Below are 20,570 nucleotides of genomic sequence, written 5' to 3' on the forward strand. Positions count from 1 at the left end.
ATAAAATTATTGAAGTTAACCCAGAGAGACCAATCTGAAACAGCTGGAAAAAATTCAATTGCTTGTCATATGATACATTCTTTGATGCTTTTGATCCAGATATTTTAGACACTTGTTGACCTAGAATGCATTTATAAACATTCTGCTTTTAAGAGAGTAGACCTGTTATCCCAAATCATTATATGCACTTCATATTTTAAATTAGCTCTAGGCAGTTTTGTCACAATGTAGCAGCAGTCATTTACTTTCTCTGCCAAATATTTATACACAGTTAGTCTTCCCTACCAAACTGCCAACTTTCAAAGCTTAGGTAAGAGTACAAACAAATGACCATTGAAAATAAACCATAAACACCTAAATGACTGTTAAAATAATCACTGGTATTAGATGGCCCTTTTTTTAAAGAAAACACATTGATGGGCTTCTCAATTTAAAGGATTCTTCTCTAACTCAACTGCAGCTCCTAGCCTGGGTAAGAGAGGGGAAGTTGTGTGTGTATTGCAATTGCTTTGCATAGTCAAGCAAGAATAATTTGCATTTCTTCCTTGAGAGATGGTGATGCTGGGAAACATGGGAATGGAGAAAAGAGGATAATATAAAGGCTACCAAGAGAGGTAATGTTAGGCTGGTAGGACATGGTAGGTGGTAACTTTTATGGTAGTCAAAGTCAAGCATAGAAAACATTCTTTCATTATTTTTGTGGGAACAAAAGAAGAGGATAGTGTTTATTGTGTGATAATGAGTTGTAGAAAGAGGCTGGGCATGGTGGCTCACCCTTGTAATCCCAACACTTTGGAAGGGCAAGGCAGGAGGATCACTTGAGCCCAGGAGTTTGGTACCAGCCTGGGCAACATAGCAAGACCCCATCTTTTACAGTTACAAAGTTAGGCATAGCTGTAGTCCCAGCTACTTAGGAGGCTGAAGTGGGAGGATCATTTAAACCTGGAAGGTTGAGGCTGCAGTGACCCATGATTGTGCCACTGCACTCTAGCCTGGGTGACAGTGAGACCCTGCCTCACAAAAAAAGAAAAAACAAAGAGCCGTAGGAACACAGCAAAGGAGTCAAGACTGATAATAAAGAACTAGGTGAAAACAAAGAAGCAGAGAGTACATAAATCTTTAAGAAGGTGAGAGGTATCTGCAAGTTGCAGAGGGCTTTAGAATTTCAAAATCTCTTCTCTCTCTCTCCCATCTCCCATCATCTATTATATATCTATCATCTATGAGTGAACTTGTGACTCCAGGTACCCAAATATCTTATAAATCTTCAGATTGAAGACATCTTGATACTCTTAGATGAAAACATCGTACCTTATTTTTATGAAAAGGATCATTTCATGGACCAAGAGGACTTCTAAGCCTTTTCTTGCTTCTCCTGCTCATTACTGCCTTAAGATGAGAGAGTACAAGAAGAAAGATGGATTCTATTTTCCAGTGGTTTTAACAAAAGAATAAATGGTAGACAAGGTTTATAGCTATTAGCTAAAATGAAGTCTATAGATGAAACTTTTTGTAATGTACATTGCATCCCAATAAATAAAAGATAATTGAAATTTAAATATACAAAGTGTTTACTAAATTTTGAAATAGGACTACATTTATTTTTAACTTCATATATTTTAAAACCCATGGTAATGTAAAAGAATAATACAGAGACATCAGTGACTAAAGATGGGTATCAGGACTGGGTTTAAATAGATTCCTGTGGTTCCTTAGATCTTTTTTTAACCTCTTCCCCTTGCCCTCTCAAAAGGGCTTCACTATAGATTGAACATTTTCAGACTAAAATTGGGGAAACGTTATGTGCATGGAGGTGGAAAACACACATTATTTCAAAAGAATGGAAGATGATAGAAGGTTATCTTTGAACCTCAAAGGTTTTCTTCCTGGCAAATGAACTATAAAATGTTTTTCTCAATACGAGCCCAATTTAGCACAGTCCTAAGTTTCAATGACTCCCGGATTTTTGAGGTCAAAAAGAATGGAAAAGTGGGTTTCCTGGGATTGTTTGCTATAGAAATTCCATGCTTGTGATCAAAAGAAACTTTGTTTACTTATTATCTGGACAATGTGTCAAGAGAAATATGAGTGATAAAATCAATTACAGAAAACATACTAAGTTGCCTTTTATTTTGTTTCTGCTCTATTATTCAGTTTTTCATCAAAGTTAGAATTGAAGCAAGCTAATCTATTTCTCATCAGGAAAACTTATACTGTGTTTGGAAGAAGTGAAAATCAATAGCAATAGGCAGTTTTGAAAAAGAGTGCTCCAATGGTTTGGAATTCTTTTTTAGGAGGTGTTTTTTTTTTTTTTTTTTTTTAAGTGGGCATAAACCCAGTGAGCTTTTCACAGTAGCTGAGTAAGGAGCTGCCTAGAGTGACATAGATGGGGAACTTCTGAGTGGATCTCAGTCTCACTCTGTCGCCCAGGCTAGAGTGCAAGGCGCGATCTGGGATCACTGCAACCTCCGCCTTCTGTGTTCAAGCGATTGTCATGTCTCAGCCTCCTGAGTATCTGGGATTACAGGCGCATGCCGCCGTGCCTGGCTAATTTTTGTATTTTTAGTAGAGACAGGATTTCACCATGTGGACCAGGCTGGCCTCAAACTCCTGACCTAGTGATCTGCCTGCCTTGGCCTCCCAAAGTGGTAGGATTACAGGCGTGAGCCACTGCAGTGGGCCGGTCGTTAGTATTTAGCATGGTACTCTACATAGACATTGGAAATGTCATCAGTAGAAACACATTTTTTGAATTAAGCTATATTTGTCTGTTTAAGTGTAATATAACCACAATTTTTTATAATCCACTTTTCTCCAGTTACTTAAAATAACCCTCTTTAGTGGCCTCATAGAGGATGCCCATCCCTTGCTGTTTTTTTCTTATTTTCTATTATTAACATCTTTAGACCTTACCTCTTTCCTCAATCTTTTTTTTTTTTTTTTTTTTTTTTTTTTTGAGACGGAGTCTCGCTCTGTCGCCCAGGCTGGAGTGCAGTGGCCGGATCTCAGCTCACTGAAAGCTCCGCCTCCCGGGTTTACCCCATTCTCCCGCCTCAGCCTCCTGAGTAGCTGGGACTACAGACGCCCGCCACCTCGCCCGGCTAGTTTTTTGTATTTTTTTTAGTAGAGACGGGGTTTCACCGTGTTAGCCAGGATGGTCTCGATCTCCTGACCTCGTGATCCGCCCGCCTCGGCCTCCCAGAGTGCTGGGATTACAGGCTTGAGCCACCGCGCCCGGCCTTTTCCTCAATCTTAAGTGCTCTTTTTCTGACTTCAGTACTTCATTTGCCAATATCCTCCTAACCTCTGTATAATTGTAATTCCATTGCATCAGCTTGGTAAAGCACCAACCCTGGATAAATCTTTGGATTAGTTTTTCTGTACAGCTCATAGATATGTAAACACTCCTTAGAATTGTGAGAGATGTTTGTCTTCATAAATCATTGTCTCCAAGTTTGTTTGATCCTTAAATACACCCAGAAATTCTTCTAGATATTTGGTGTCAGATTTCATCATTTATTTCATTTTTTTTTTTTTTTTTTTTTTTTAATCAGAGTCTCTCTCTTGTCACCCAGGCTAGAGTACAGTGACATTATCTCAGCTTTTCCAACCTTGACTTCCCGGGTAAAAACAACTGTTGTCCCTCAGCCTCCTGAGTAGCTGGGATTGCAAATATTTCAGTATCTTAATACTAATCAACTCTTTTCAAATCTGGGACTACTTTCATCTTGCTTTCTCACAGCCTCAGATTGTCTCTACCTTTAAACGGAAAATAATAATCCCCAACTTCCTGTCTCCCCATTTACTAACTTCTCTGCATGCAGTATTTCTTCTTGACCACAGATTACCAAGGAAAATGTGTCCACTGAAGGAGAACTCTTCCACTTTTTTTCTGAACTCCATTTCATCCCATGTTCTTAGTAATCTCACTCTCTCTGCCTGTATATTAAATATCTTCTCCTTGACAGCACCTTTATGTCAGATCACCATTCTGGTATACTCAGTTCTCTGCTGTCTTAAAATATATATTTCTTTCTGTTCTAAGTCTCCTTACAGTTAAAACTCTCTTTCTCACATTGAAGAGTGTTTTAGAGTTTTCTGTACTCACTGTCTTTATTCCTTTCTCTCTCACTCTCTCTTTGCCTTCATTCCTAATTTTATTAGTCAGCTTTTTTGAAATAGCGAATAAGCCCTTTAATTTTAACATCTTATGCCAACAAACATTTATTTCTTGCTCATGTTCCATGTCAAGCACCAGTGCTTTGCTGCTTTGGTGCTGCTTCTCCCTGTGTCTTCATTCTGGGACCCAGTCCCTTTGGGGAAATGCTGTTTTTGTGGCAGAAGGAAAAGAGTGAGAGCTGGTGAAAATATTCCATGCCCTTTAAGCTTTTACCTGAAGCTGGTTAAGCTCTATGTCACAAACTTTTGTGATATTCAGACACAACCACCTTTCGTGTAATTGGTATAAATTATACAAAACCATTTCTGGGATATAAACCAATTTAGTATTTAGAGCAAAAATTTAGGCCTATAGTTTGTGCCATTAGTACTGAGCACCAGATCCCAAAAGATAGAGTGGTCTATGTGTTGCTTTAACACATTTATTTTCTATGTCTGTTTCTGACATGTGGAGTCCTCTAAAGAGCAGCTCCCAGAGTGGGGTCCTTTTGCCTGAGCCTAAAGGCAGCTTTTACTTGGACCTTCCATATTAACATTTAACATAACTGCAGATGATTTTTCTTGTCCCATATATGCTGCTTCTCCAGGGAGCATGAGGGCAGCAGAAATCATATTCTCTTTGACACAAATTCTAATACTCCAAGTTATTATCATATTATTACTGAGCCTCTGTCTGAACTAGAAATGTGATGATATGCCCCTCTTTAAAGTTCAGAATATCCCCACTCTCACAAGATTAAATCCCAAAATTCTGGCTAACCACAGTTTATGCTTCTTCCTCCTTTCATTTTCTTACATGCACCATTTTGGCAGTTTGAACTAGTAAAATTTGTACTCTTGTACTTGCTGTTTGTTCCAACATGTGTCTATCAGTAAATTATTTATGCGTTGGTCTCCTGTTCATTTTCTAAATCTCAACTAAGAAGCTACCTTCTCTATTGGATACACAGACTTTTGCATGCTTTTCTAATTCTCACAAAACATTTAATTCACTATCTCATATAATTCTTGGTACAAAGTCACAGCGACATATATGTGTCATACATAAATATATATAAAACATACACATATGCCTAACCATATATACATATATATATGCACCTATATATCAAATACAACATGTAGAATGTAATGTAAAATAGGAGGTCAATACATGTTTACTAAATAAATAAAGTGCTCTTGTCAAGCACATTTTTCTTAGGCATTAAGAGATAAACTATTACTTTGAAAATTTCTGAAATAATCATGGTCCCAAAATAAGAAATTCTGCTTTTCATTTTATATATGATTCTTTTCAAAGTAATTAGTGTCAAGTGGGGAACAGTATAAAAATCACACATATGCCTAAAATTTTCAGATCCTTCTTCAACTATTTAAAGTCATTAAAGATACATGCCTCAGTGATGTCTGACTGCCGTTCATTTCCATGTGAATTACATGAAGTGTTGAATTCACATGTAGAATTTGGTAGAATAGATGAGTCTGAGCAAATAATTTATATAATTTATATGTTACTTTCCTTCATTTATATTACTTTGGGTTCCCAATAGTTTTATTTGAAATATTGTGTTTGTCTCAATAATTGTTTCCTTACCCTGTTTCTTCTTTTTCCCATTTTAAAAATATAAATCTAGTCCTTTTACTCTTCAGGTAAAACTATCAATAACTTTCTTTTCCCTATACTATTCATAACAGATACCTCTCTATCCTTTACTTTTTATCCCTGTTCAGTCAAATTGTATAGATTTTTCCATATCATTTATCATATTCAACCTTTCCTTTCTATCCCTACAGCTACTGATAATTAAACGATCTATCATATTGTCCCTGAATTATAATAGCTTCAAAATTGCTCTCTAATTTTTGAGATTTGTCTTTCTACAGTGCATTCTCTACCCTGCTGTCAGATTGACTTTTTGTAAGTTAAAATCAGATTGCTTTAGACACAAGCTAAACTCCTTAATTTTAGCACACTTTTTAAATTGCTTTTATCTTCTCATTTTTCTTTTTTTGTGCTAATAACTGTAGTACTTCCGTTTGGAAAACCTTTAGCATAATTTTTATCAATGTATTCATTGACAAACACTTGGGTTGATTCCACATCTTTGCTCTTGTGAATAGTGCTACAATAAACATGCAAATTCAGGTATTTCTTTGATACACTGATTTCTTTTTCTTTGGATAAATACATAGTAGTAGGATTGCTGGATCATATGATAATTCTATTTTTAGTTTTTTGAGATAATTTTGTTTTTCATAGCAAGTTATCTTACTTTACATTCCTGCCCATAGTGCATAAGAGTTCCTTTTTTTTTTTTTTTTTTTTTAAATCTTCACCAGCATCCATGGTTTTTGCCTTTTTAATTATAGCCATTCTAATTGGGGTAAGCTGATATTCTATTGTGGTTGTGATTTGCATTTCCCTGATGATTAGTGATGTTGAGCATTATACACTTGTTAGACATTTGGATGTCTTTTTTTCAGAAATGTCTATTCATGTCCTTTGCCTACTTTTTAATGGAATTATTTGTGTTTTTCCTTCCTTCCTTCCTTCCTTCCTTCCTTCCTTCCTTCCTTCCTTCCTTCCTTCCTTCCTTCCTTCCTTCCTTCCTTCCTTCCTTTCCTTCTTTCTACTGTTATTTAAGTTTCTTGTATATTTTGGATATTAGTCTCTTATTGGATGAATAATTTGCAAATATTTTCTGCCATTCAACAGGATGTCTCTTCACTCTCTTGATTGTTTCCTTTACTATGCAAAATGTTCTTAGTTTAATATAGTCCCATTTGTTTATTTTTGTTTTTGTTACCTGTTCTTTTGAGGTCTTAGTCATGAAAATCTTTTTCTAGAACAATGATCTGAAGTGTTTTCCCTGTTTACTTCTAGAATTTTATAGTTTCTGGTCTTATGTTTAAGTTTTTAATCTGTGGTGAGTAATTCATTTTATTTCTTTGTTGAAGGACCTCAAACTGATAGGGAACAGAAATTAGAAAATAACTATCAAAAATGACATATTTAAGCCTAACTATATGAATAGTTAAAAGAGATTTTCAGACTAAGTTTTAAAAAATGCAAAAACAAGACCCTACTGTATGATGTCTAGAAGAAACTCATGTGAAATGCAAATATGCAGATAACATAAAATTGAGAAATAGGGTTTGAGGTATTTCTACTTATTAGCTTCCCGGGGCAATGTTTCCCTTTTGATCCAATTTGTGTCAAAAATGAATCTTGGACACCACTGATGTTCTAGCAGTTTATTGTGGGACCCCATTACATGATCGATAACAGAAGCAGGCCAGTGGAATGGGCCAGATACAGTCAGGGATTAGGGGCCATATGTAGTAAGGAGATTAGTTAACTGCTTACCAGCATAATGTCTGTCTGGAGACCATTCTTAGAGATTTGAGAATCCTTTCCCTTTTCTTATACCTGTATTTAATCCAGGTCACTTACCAGGTGTTTCTTTCCTAAAGGGATTTTAAGCTATTATTGGCCTACAGACAACTGGCTTTATCTTCTGCATTTAGAATTTTCATGCAAATAAATAACAAATGCTGAATATTCATTGGAATTTTATGTCACAACTGTGTGATCATTTATAGAGTGAAAACAGATTTAGAAAAATTCCAGAAGTATGTATTTGAAAGGAGGATTATAGCTCTGAAGAGTTTTCCAGGGTTCATCAGAAGAATACTCCAAGAGTTTTACTTTTCTCAATTCATTTACTTTCACATACTTTATTATTCAGAAATGTACATTTTAAAGGCACTGAAGAATATTTTTTAAACTGAGATTTTCTACATATTTATTTTACATTGTGATTAGGATTATTATGATCAACATAACATTTTTTTCCTTGGGATTATCTTTTTGATTCAAAATGACTGTGTTCAATCATTTTATTTTTCATAGAAATTTATAAATTATTAAATGTTGTACTTTATTAATTAAGGGTTCTCAACACTAAATATGTGGAAGAAGATAATATGATGGAATGTTGACAAGTAGGGGAATAGCAAAACTGAATAATTAAGAAGCAGTTTTACAGTAAGCATCATAAATCACTTGATGTTCAATAGATTTAGTGGTAACTGAATTTTTAGTCCAAATTTAGACTTGAAAAACAATGTGACGATTAATTTTGATGGCAACTATAATCAATTCCTGTATTTGTTTAAAATGAGAGGAAACACTTTAGTAATTTAAAAATGTACCTGTGAATATAGATAGAAGTATGTAATGAAGTCATTTATATATATATATGAGAAAACACTGAACTCATATTCGCCTACCTTTGGTCATACCTACCAATTAAATAAAATACACGGTTGAGAGCATTCCCCAAATTTTAAGCCAGAAGTGTGACTTGTGGTATGAAGAACTTTTTTTGAGTTACTGTTTTAACCTTCACTCTGCTTGGCAAGTTTGACAAAATATCTGATAAAGACAGTAATTTACAAATGTCCAGGAACAATTAAAACAATATTTCAAGCACTAGAAAGAAAAATGCTTATTTTGTTCCTTAATAAATATAACACCTAATTCCACAATATTTTTTATTTACATTCTAGTAAAAGCAATTATGCTTTTATTTAAAGTAGTATTTAAAATATGGTCAAATATATTTTTAAAAAGCATAAATAGGAAGAAAGAAAACAAGAAGTAAAGGTAAAGAAGAGGAAAAAAGCTGCATTGTAAACTTTTGAGTGAGGAGAGGTTTCATATGTATTGAGCATATTTAATTCTCAGTTTTTTATTATTATTGATAAGTAATAACTTACTCCTGCCATGTTGTTAGTTGTTTTCTGGTCTTCTCTTCCTTCTTTCTTCCTGCCTTTCTCTAGTGAAGGAGATTTTTTCTGGTGATATTATTTATTTTCTGGCTTTTTATTTTTTGTGTATTCATCATATGTTTTTTGATTTGATGTTACCATGAGGCTTGTCAATACCATCTTTAAACTAATTATTTTAACTTGATAACACGTTATCACTCTTTGCATAAACAAACAAGCAAGCAAAAAGAAAACTAATATAAAATCTGCACCTTAATTTCATCTCCCCTGGTTTTTTAACCTTTTGTTGTTTCTATTTATATCTTATTGAACTCTATGTCTTGAAAAGTTGTTGTAGTTATTATTTTTGGTTGGTTCATCATTTCGTTTTTCTACTTAGGATAACAGTAGTTTTCATACCATAATTACAGTGTTATACTATTCTGTTTTTTGTATGTTTGTTTGTTTTTTTGTTTTGTTTTTGGTTTTTTTTTTGAGACGGAGTCTCACACTGTCGCCCAGGCTGGAGTGCAGTGGTGTGATCTCGGCTCACTGCAATCTCTGCCTCCCAGGTTCAAATGATTCTCCTGCCTCAGCCTCCTGGGTCGCTGGGATTACAGGTATGCCACCACACCTGGCTAATTTTTATATTTTTAGTAGAGACGAGGTTTCCCCATGTTGGACGCGCTGGTCTCAAACTCCTGACCTCAGGTGATTCGTGCACTTCAGCCTCCCAAAGTGCTGGGATTACAGGTGTAAGCCACCATGCCCAGCCACTAATCTCTTTCTAAAACACCCCTCACGGTCACACACCTGGAAATAATGTTTTACCAGCTACCTGGGCTTGCTTAATCCCAGTAAAATTTACACATAAAATTTACAATTGCACCATCCATACTTCAAGTCAAATATAGTTTATCAATCAATGGCCATTTTTACTATAAGAAACCTTGCCTGGTAATACAGCTGACATACTTTACCAGTTTCCAGGGAAACAGAAATAGAAAGTTAACCCAAGGCTAAATATGTCCTTAAAGAGAAAGACAAGATTACTGTATTTTCTTTAGCAATCCTTTTGCCTTAAAGGATATATTTTCAGATATTAGTGTAGTTATACCAGATTTCTTTTAGTTGAAACTTTCCTGGAATGTCATTTTCTAATGTTTTTATTTTCAAACTTTCTGTAGCCTCATGATTTTTGATATGTCTCTTAAGAGCATACAGCTAGGTTTAGCTATTTAGTATGGCAATATTTTTATTTAACTGAATATTTTTTGTTTCCTTTTGAATTAGTCGATTATTTCTTATAATTCCATGTTCTCTTTTGCCAATGCTTCTTGCTTTCATTGTTGTTGTTTAAAAGTCAACTGTTAATCTAATTATCTATTTCTTTACAGATTTATATCTTTTTTTCTCAACTTTTATTTAATATTTTCAATTTGATGTAGCTTTTTGTGGTATATTTGTGTGTATATATGTCTGTACACACAAAAAGATATCTGTACACACACACACAAGCACATAGAAATACACACATACTCTTACCCCCTCACACAGATGTTTTTTAAATTTATATTCTTGGTGATTAGTTTGGATTTCCAGATTTGAAGAGTTATCCTTAAGCTGTTTTTATAAATTGTCATCCATTTTTTACAAATAATATTTCCTCTGCTCAATCCTCTCCTTTCTTTTAATACGTTGATTAAACTTATGCTAGTTTCATTCACTTGTCTTTTTCTTATTTTTTTTTTCTTTTAACCTCTATTTTTGTATTCTATATAATTCTAGATAATTTATTCAGGTATATTTTAAAGATTCTGAATTTTCTAACTGTGACTAATCTGCTGTTCAAATTTTGACTCTAATATTGGGTCTTAATTTTAATTATTTATATGTATGATTGAAGATATAAGTATATGTATATTATAATTGAAGATATACATAAATAGATATAAAAATAACTGAAATTAAGACAAAATATCAGTTTATATATATCAGGTTATATCTATCTATAATTTCTAAGTACTCTTTTTTATTCTTTCTTAAATGCTCTTCCACTGAACTCATATTTTACCACAACTTTTGTTTTTTGACACTTGATATATTTATTTCATACTTTTTAATCTTAGAGTTTCAGGAGTTAATTTTTGTTGAATATTATTCTATTTTGTTGTTGTTGTTGTTCTTCTTGATTTCACATCATGGGGATTTCTTTATTAGCTCCTCATATTACCAGGAACTTAACTTCAGCAGTTCTTTGATGTCTGTGATGAATAAGGATTGCCTCAGAAACGATTGCTTTCTCTTCTGATGAACACCTTAAATATTAAACATCCCAGAGTAATTTAATCTCAGTTCTTATTTTATAAACTTTTGCAGCAATAAACTCATGTGGGGATTAATTGTGACTGTAAATTTTTAGAGGATGCATTTTTCTCTCTTCACTTACAGCTGGAGCTTAAAATAGGTGGTTATTCTTTCAATTTCCTGGGAGAAGAGCTACTTCTACTTTATTTCCAGAATCACATGCAGTTTTAGGGGAAGATTTTCTAGTAGACTCTCCACTTAAATAGGCCTTGGGTTTTCTCTTGTATCTCCTGTGTTATGTAGAAAATGGCATCCGCATTTGTATTTCTGGCAAAGCCATCAATGTAAAAAGCTGAAATTCATCTTTTCACATTTATACTTTTAATCTCATTTCTCAAGACTGGTATTATTCCTTAACTTTTGTTTCAGAGTTTTTACATAATCTTCCACTTTCCTGTTTTTTGATTCTCATTTTTCAGCCCAAGCTGGTCTTTGCTTAAAAATAGCATAGGTCATTTTGTGTTGAGCCCTATTTATATTTACCTCTTCTGTTGATCTAAATTATTTTCTTAGAACTTAAGAAAATAGTTTATGTAATAAATATTTTCATTATACCAGTTAATGTCAAGAGGTTCTGAGGAAGAAATTGAGATTCTGGGCAATTCCAGATTTGGATGGAACTCAGTACTGACCTAGTTTTTCTCTATATTAACTAATACACTAGTAGCCATTGTTTAATAGCTAGATTTCCACTCGTTCATGTTTCTACTCCACGTACACAGTGTGCTTCTGTTCAATTTTTATCCATGGTACTGCTCTCTCTAGTTTTGAGAGCACCTGTTTTGTCACATCTCTTGTAAGTTCTCTATTAATTATTGGTGAAATAAACAGTTATTGCTGCTACTTCCTGTGGGTTTTGGTTTGGAGAGGCCACTTGGGTTTTCCTGTCAGCATAACCTTCTCTTCCTCTTTTAGTTCTTAGTGCAGAAAATAGCTATGCGTGTATTGAGACTATCTTTCTCATGTCTGTCAAATTTCCAGACTTCAACTCTCTTTTACGATCCATAGTTGAGAAATTCTGCTCCCCACTCTCTTGTGGATCCCCATTTTCTAATTAAGAAATAGAGCAAACCAATTGAACTCATTTTAAATTTTCATTTCTTTATCTGATACATAAGAAAGTGTATTAAATAGGAATTGCTTTATTTTCCTTGGTTTGCTAGAGTTTCTAGATTCCACTTTCTTAAGTAAGGGGGCATAGTAGGAATGACCAGAAATTCCTCTAACTGGGTTCCCAATGAATCCTTGGATAGTCTTTGATTTAGAATTATGTATTTGGTACCTGGAAGGATTTCTTAAATATTTGTGAAATGGGGTAAGAACATTGTCTACATTCATCTTTTGGCTTCTGTATTCCTTTTTCACCTACTCTTTCTCCTCTGTGCTCACTTAGGGTTGGTTTCAAGGAGGTACCCTGTTAGAAGTTACCTTTACCAGAATTCTTGTCAATATAATTTTCAATATATTTTTCTGAAATATACTTTTCTGAAATAAGTAAACATTATTTTAAAAATATTTAATGGTAAAAAACATTATTTTATTGCTAACTACTGAATTATAGAAACAGGAAAAACATGGAGGACATTCATAAATTCACCCTCTTACTAAGACTTTAATTTAAAAATTTCTGATGAAAGTCATATCATCATCTAATTAAGCCACTCCTTATACATGGGTTGCAATCACTCTGAAGATATTCACTGAAATTGGTTCTCTGATGTGAAATTCAGTATTATTTAATTGATAGCTCTATTTTGTTTGTGATAAGGACAGAAGATATTTTATTTATTTCCCAATTGTTAATACTTGTTTCAGATTTTCCTATGATAAACATTACTCTGTTTTTATTGTATCTTTTTCTCTACATCCAGCAAAGGCCAACTCAATTCTGATTGCTATTTTCCAAATTTTTCTTTATACACGAACATTATTTTATTCAGGAGTAAAGTTACTTTCTAGAATGCAGTTGTGTGATTAGAACAATCTATAACTCTCTTAGGCCATCTGGGATCTAAGTATTTAAAACATACTGTAGGAGAAAATAAAGCATAAATATTATTGTTCTATAGTAACAATTGTATATTTGTAAATATAGAGAAAATTCAAATTTCCATGAGAATGTTGATTATAACTATAGATCCTTATGTTAAGGGAAAGAAATTTTTATTGATTTACTTGCATAGTAAAAGTTGGGAGGCCAGGCTCACGCCTATAATCCCAGCACTTTGGGAGGCAGAGGTGGGCAGATCACGAGGTCAGGAGATCGAGACCATCCTGGCCAACATGATGAAACCCCGTCTCTACAAAAAAAAAAAAAAAAAAAAAAAAAAAAAATACAAAAATGATCTGGGCTTGGTGGCGCATTCCTGTAATCCTAGCTACTCGAGAAGCTGAGGCAAGAGAATTGCTTGAATCAGGGAGTCAGAGGTCACAATGAACTGAGATCACACCACTGCGCTCCAGTCTGGCGACAGAGCAAGACTCTGTCTCAAAAAACAAACAAAGAAAGTTGGGAAGTAGAAGAATTATATTTTGCAAATCTCTAACATGATTCAATTTTGTATGGCCTTTCATGTCATTATGATAAAATTGTAAGCTTAATGTATGTGTTTCTAGTCTCCACAGTATGGTTTTATTTATATATAGTATATATATATATGTATATAATATTTAAAATTATTCAAATGGGCTGCAAAGAGCACATAGTATTTTCTGAAATGACCATTGTGGGTGCATTGTATACAATATAAAGCTTAGTTATATGGTTGCAGGCTAAATTTTAAAAACTTTACATGTAGTAATAAGTCTAAATAAGTAGACCAAAATATAACTTATACTATTACTTAAATTATAACTTAAAACTACAAATCCAAAAATATGTGGATGTAAATACATCAAATCTCTGGATTATTGAATTTGAGATTATGTGTTTTTTTAGCTAAATACATTTTCTACATCTTCTAATGATAAAAAACTACACATGACATGTGAAGTTTCTAAAATGTAGCCTATTAACATATAGCTAAGCTTTTAAATTATGTATTTTTAAATGGAACCAGATATCAAGAATTGTGAGGGGTCTGACATTTTGCCATACAAAATTAACCTGCTACAATTTTACTGATTCTAGTGGCAGACTCTATAACCAGAGGTAAAGAATGGTTCATTATCAAAGCAATAACAGTATCAAGAATATCAACATTTTTATGCCAATTCCCTGAGCCCCAATTCCCACAAGGTGATATAAAGGGAGTCAGTGACACCTGTACACACACTGTGGATTGCATCACAAAAGAGGACTCCTAAGCTTCAGGAACCCAAATATTTTATGAGACTCTGTATACATACCTGAGAGCTATATATACCTAAGAGCTATAATTAATTTCAAGCAGAGTGCGATTCATTACCAGTTTTTGAAAGAAATCTTTTGAGTTGAGATTGTAAACTGTTAATATATTTTGGTTCTTTTGTCTATCTGCTGATATGCATATTAACATAAATATTTTTCAAATATGTCTTTAAGTTGCTGTAAGTTAAAAAATAAGACTATTTTTTAACATTTTAAATAACACATTTTGGGAGCATCTATAATATAATATTAAAACACATCTTACATGTTTATCTTTCTTAGTCTCAACAATTGTGAGATTTCAGTTGGTGAAGGCTACACCAAACAATTCGATTCAGAGGCATAAGGGTCAAACTTGTTGGTTCCTAGTTTTCATTCTAATTTAATTGAATATCAATAAAATATGTTCTGGTATCTTTGACTAGATTTAAAAACTAAAAATTCAAATGAACTTTTAAGTTAGTCTTCACTTTGATCTGGACCAGGTTTTTTTTTGATATTGCATAGTATTTTCTAAAATTTCAAAAAAGTTATTTTGGAAGTTGCATCCTAGTCAAGCTGTGCCAGGTACATGTTAATTAGCACTTTCATTCTATTGCTCTAAAACTTCAGTCTTAAGCTCGGAAAATACATTTATTTTTCTGTAATAAAACAAATTACATGGCATCTTGTGTTGCCTACTAGAAAGTAATTTGGTTCATATTATTTGGAAGAATTATATTCTTTTTAATTTATTACTTTGAATAATTTTTTACTCAAAAAGTTATCTGGCTTGCACATACATTGTTTAGATAAAATTTCTATATAACAAATTATAACATGTAATTTTATTAACAACATTTAGTTATGAAAAGTTTTTAGTATTAAGAGTTTTGAACAATGTGTATAATCTATGGGTACAAAAGTTTTTTCACCATTTTAATACAAATTCAAAGTTATGAAATAAATATTTTTTCATCTTAGCCTACAGGGAGATTTATTTTACTTACCTAACTTCGAGGTATTCAAAATGCTACATGGAGCAGTGTTAAAGAGTCCTTAAAGTGCAAATGGAATTCAATTCCATTTTCCCTTATCTTTATGAAAAAAAGAAATAACATTCAATCTTTCTGTTTTTATTCTTTTGCTAGTTATTGAACTGCTGCTTCTTTAGCAAATGACTAGGGCTTTCATGAGTTTGCAGGAAGAAAAAGAAAGAAGGCTTATGTATGAATTTTATAGCAATGTGATGCGTTTTCTTGCATGAAAAAGACGTGTAGATACCAAATGACATAACTGGAATTCAAACTTTATTGTTTCAACAGTATAAAAGGGATGGATATTTGGAAAGGTAACTCGTGATGGATGAATAAATATCTTACTTATATCTAGAAACATACACGGATGAACACCTTTCTAATACCTACGAACTTACTTTCGAATATCAACTTGCATACTTGGGAGCTTGACCGACTTATCAAAGATAATAAAATACTTGGTCTATATCTACAATTATTAATTTCTTCAGACATGTTGCTAACTCTCTACCCCACGTGTTGTCAAATTTGAGAATTAATTTATCTTTCCTTCATTCTTTTTAATAGAGATTAAAAAGGATCTTATTTCAATGGAATAAAGAAACTGGGGAAAAATATAATACAACATTAACTTGGGTCAGAAAAAAAAATAGTTAAAAAAAGGCATTTCAACTATCCCATCAGTTCGAAAGTTTTCCTGATATAAAATATTTTTTATAATTCCAACATGTGAAAGATGAATGGAAACATTTTGGCAGTGAGTTAAGCCTGGTATGAAAAAGGCTGTTCTTGAGTGCAGCATTCAATCTCTTTTGTAAGAGAAAACTGAGTAATGTGACCAGCTAGAAGAAAATGTTTCCCAGTTTTCATTGCTGCTAGGTCTGTTCATATGTCCAACTTCTGCTCACTTATATAAAAGTATTAGCTAGGTAGGACTTCAGGGAAGGTTCCATAAGTGGAAGAAGCTTAAAGCTTTTTTATTTTTTATTTTTTCCTCTCCTACTTTCTCCTATTGCTTGACTGAAGCACGAGTATAATCGCTGGAGATTTAATAGTCATTTTTGACACTGAAGTGACTTTGAAGATAAAAGCTAGGCTCTTAAAGGTAGAACTGTGGAAAAAGAGGAGTCTGAGTCCCTGAGGACCGTGTATAGCTGCATATAAACTCCAAACTGCTTTTTATATAACAGAGTATTGCCTCCTATCTTGTTTTTTGTTTGTTTGTTTGTTTTTGTTTTTTGTTTTTTTTTGAGACGGAGTCTCGCTCTGCCGCCCAAGCTGGAGTGCAGTGGCCGGATCTCAGCTCACTGCAAGCTCCGCCTCCCGGGTTCACGCCATTCTCCTGCCTCAGCCTCCCGAGTAGCTGGGACTACAGGCGCCCGCCACCGCGCTCGGCTAGTTTTTTTTTTATTTTTTAGTAGAGACGGGGTTTCACCGTGTTAGCCAGGATGGTCTCGATCTCCTGACCTCGTGATCCGTCCGTCTCGGCCTCCCAAAGTGCTGGGATTACAGGCTTGAGCCACCGCGCCCGGCCTTCCTATCTTGTTTAAGCCACTGGCCCTTAAACTTGACTGCAGAATGAACATTCCTGAAGAGTTTTGAATATTTGAGACACCAGTGTTCTATCCCTAGAAATTATGATTTAATTCATATAGGATGCATTGGGAATCTTTAAAGCTCCCCAAATAGCTCTAACATGAAGCAGTTTGATCACCACTGGTTTAAGAGTTACTTTTTTTTTTTTGGATGAGAGAGTAGTTATTTACAGCTGAAGACTTCGTTAACTTTTACATCTTATTTTACACAGTAGGATTTAAGTAAAATTTTTGTATTTATCATAGCCTGATAATCTCAAATGGATCTTCAGATACAAAATGTATCATGTCAAATATGTTAAAACTGAGCTGGTTTCTGTCTACTACAGTTAGGAAACTGCATAACTTTAGTATTCACTACTTAAAAATACAACCAAAGATATATTTATTTTAAAATTTATAGACATTTTATTAATGTGTCTGGCACAGTATTGCCATGGTGACAGTGAGTAGCAAATAAACTTGAAATATTTTTGGTGTATTATGTTGTGGGAAAGATTATTTCTCATAATAAGGGGTTTAAATTTACTGATTTGATGATTTTAATTAAATTTAAATAATAAGAAATTTAAACAGAATTTAAAGTGTTTTAAAAATATTAACATTTGTATAAATTTAAGGGGTACAAGTACAGTTTTGTTATGTGGGTATTGTGTAGTGATGAAGTCTGAGCTTCTAGCGTAACCATGACCCAAATAACGTTACACTGCACCCATTAAGAAATTTCTCATTCCTCACACCTCTAGCACCCTTCCATCCTTACAAGTCTCCAATGTCTATTATTCCACACTCTATGTCCATGTGTATACCTTATTTAGTTCCCACTTATAAGTGAAAACATGCAATATTTGACTTTCTGTGTCTCAGTTGTTTCACTTAAAAGCATCAAGGCTGCAAAATACATGATTTCATTCATTTTTTTATGGCTGAGTAGTATTCTATTGTATATATATTTTATATTTTCTTTCTCTAATTATCTATTTGTGGACACTTAGATTGATTCCATGTCTTTGCTATTGTGAATAGTGTTGCGATAAACATGTGAGTGCAGGTTATCTTTTGCATATAATTTTTTTCAGGGGGTAGATACCCAGTAGTGTGATTGCTGGATTGAATGGCAATTCTATTTTTTAATTCTTTGAGAAATCTTCATATTGTTTTCCACAAGGGACTAATATCCAGAATTAATGGGGAACTCAAACAATTCAACAACAACAATGAACAAATAACCAATTAAAAAGTGGGCAAAGAAAATGAACATTTTTTAAAAGAAGACATGCAAACGGTCAGCAAGCATATGAAAAAATGCTCACCATCACTAATTATCAGAGAAATGCAAATTAAAACCACTATCTTACACCTATCAGAATTGCTATCATTAAAAATTCACAAAATAATGGACATTGTCAAGCATAAGGACAAAAGGGAGCACTTACGCACTGTTTGTGGGAAAGCAAATTAGTGTTTTTGAAATCCTTAAGACTATAAGAGGCTAGATTGAGTTACTTGGATAATATAGAGCCAAATTTAAAATAGCTTTTATAAAAGCTGAGTATGGGCTGTTGGGACATTTTAGAATCCTGAGAGCCCCAGAAAGAGAGGTACATCCAATCACTCACTAGTATATTTTTATGGGCTTTTATCAGGTATTTCAAGAGAAAGATTGGTGAAAAGGCAGGAGACATGGAAAAGCCCTTCTTAGAGGTACAGGTAAGCAAGACTTGTCAATGTTTGAGGTTTGACAAGAGTACTTGGAGAAGTCCATTCATGCTCTGGGCCCTGCATGAATACAAGGTGGTGATGGGCTGCCATTGAGGGACATACACACATACACACACAAACACACACACACACACACAGAGCTGACGAAATTGTCTACACATCTAAACTATAAAAAATATACAAGGAAGCTTTAAAAAATTACACAAGATAAAAATCTAAATTTACTTAAAACGTTAAGAATTCTGGAAATGATAAACTGGGTAAAAATATGTTATTTTGTTTTTAGTTTTATTCTCTGTAAAAGATAATTGTGCTGCGTGTGGTGGCTCATGCCTGTAATCCCAGTACTTTGGGAGGCCGAGGTGGGTGGATCACCTGAGGTCAGGAGTTTGAAAGCAGCCTGGTCAACATGGTGAAACCCTGTCTCTACTAAAAATACAAAAATTAGCTGAGTATGGTGGTATATGCCTGTAATCCCAGATACTTGGGAGGCTGAGGCAGGAGAATCACTTGATCCCAGAAGGCAGAGGTTGCAGTGTGCAGAGATCATGCCACTGCACTCCAGCCTGGGGAACAGAGCAAGACTCTGTCTCAAAAAAAAAAAAAAAAAAAAAAAGGCAATCGATAGTTAAAAGCAAAAGTAATCATAAATTTCATAAATTTGGGGATCTATAACATATTTTGATGTAAAATATAATAGGACAAGAATAAGAGAAGGAAATGAAAGTGAACTGTGGTAAGTTTTTCACATATGTGAAAAGTTACATGAAGGTTAATTATGATAGGGTAAAGGTGTATGATGGTTAATATTGTTAATCTATGTATAAAATTCTGGAAAATTAAATATTCTTGTAATGTAATTCATTTCTTGTCTATGGATAGTTGAGTATCTTAATTCTTTTAAGTATTTTTTAAAAATATTCTTTTGTTTTAAAAATTTGTAATGTCGTGAACTGAAATAAGTGATGTATACCCTCTTGATTTATTTTCAATTCTTGTTTCATTCTTCAAGCTTTATAATACATTTCAAATGTCTTAAAGTAGTACCAACTATCAAGTTTTAATTTTGATGGATTTCTTTACTATTCTTGAATTTTTTCCCAATTGAATTTAATGTTGGCTTGTCATTTACTAATCTTTTATTTTATTTAGTATCCCAATAAACTGAGGAGTCAGTTTAGGAAATATTGACAACTTTATAAAATGAACATTTGTATCCAGGAACATGATGCATCTTTCCATTTATTAACATATTTTATTTTGTTCCTCATTAGTGTTTTATCATATGCTTTCCATACTTTTGACTTATTGCTTATTACCATGTGTGCAATATTGTTTGTTTTTCCATAAATATGGAACTAAATTCCAATAATAACTGATTGTTGTTTGTGTGCTAGAAACTATTCATTCTTACACATTGATTTTATAAAATGAAAATACTAGATTTTAAGTTTATTTGTAATATTAAACCTGGGGTTTCTACATATGTAATCATATTATCTAAAATACAATGGCAATGTTTTGCCTCCTTTCCAATGCCTTTTTACTGCTTTTGACTTTCTTATCTTG

At 33.4% G+C, this 20,570-nt stretch overlaps 1 long non-coding RNA gene across 1 annotated transcript in view; it reads left to right on the plus strand.

Annotated features, from left to right (window-relative positions):
• The window catches only part of LOC105481915 (uncharacterized), a 428,534-nt gene that overhangs the window by 169,681 nt on the left and 238,283 nt on the right, over positions 1–20,570 (plus strand). The window lies entirely within an intron of this gene.

Source organism: Macaca nemestrina, chromosome 7 (assembly GCF_043159975.1).
Source record: "Macaca nemestrina isolate mMacNem1 chromosome 7, mMacNem.hap1, whole genome shotgun sequence".
Taxonomy (NCBI): Eukaryota; Metazoa; Chordata; class Mammalia; order Primates; family Cercopithecidae; genus Macaca; species Macaca nemestrina.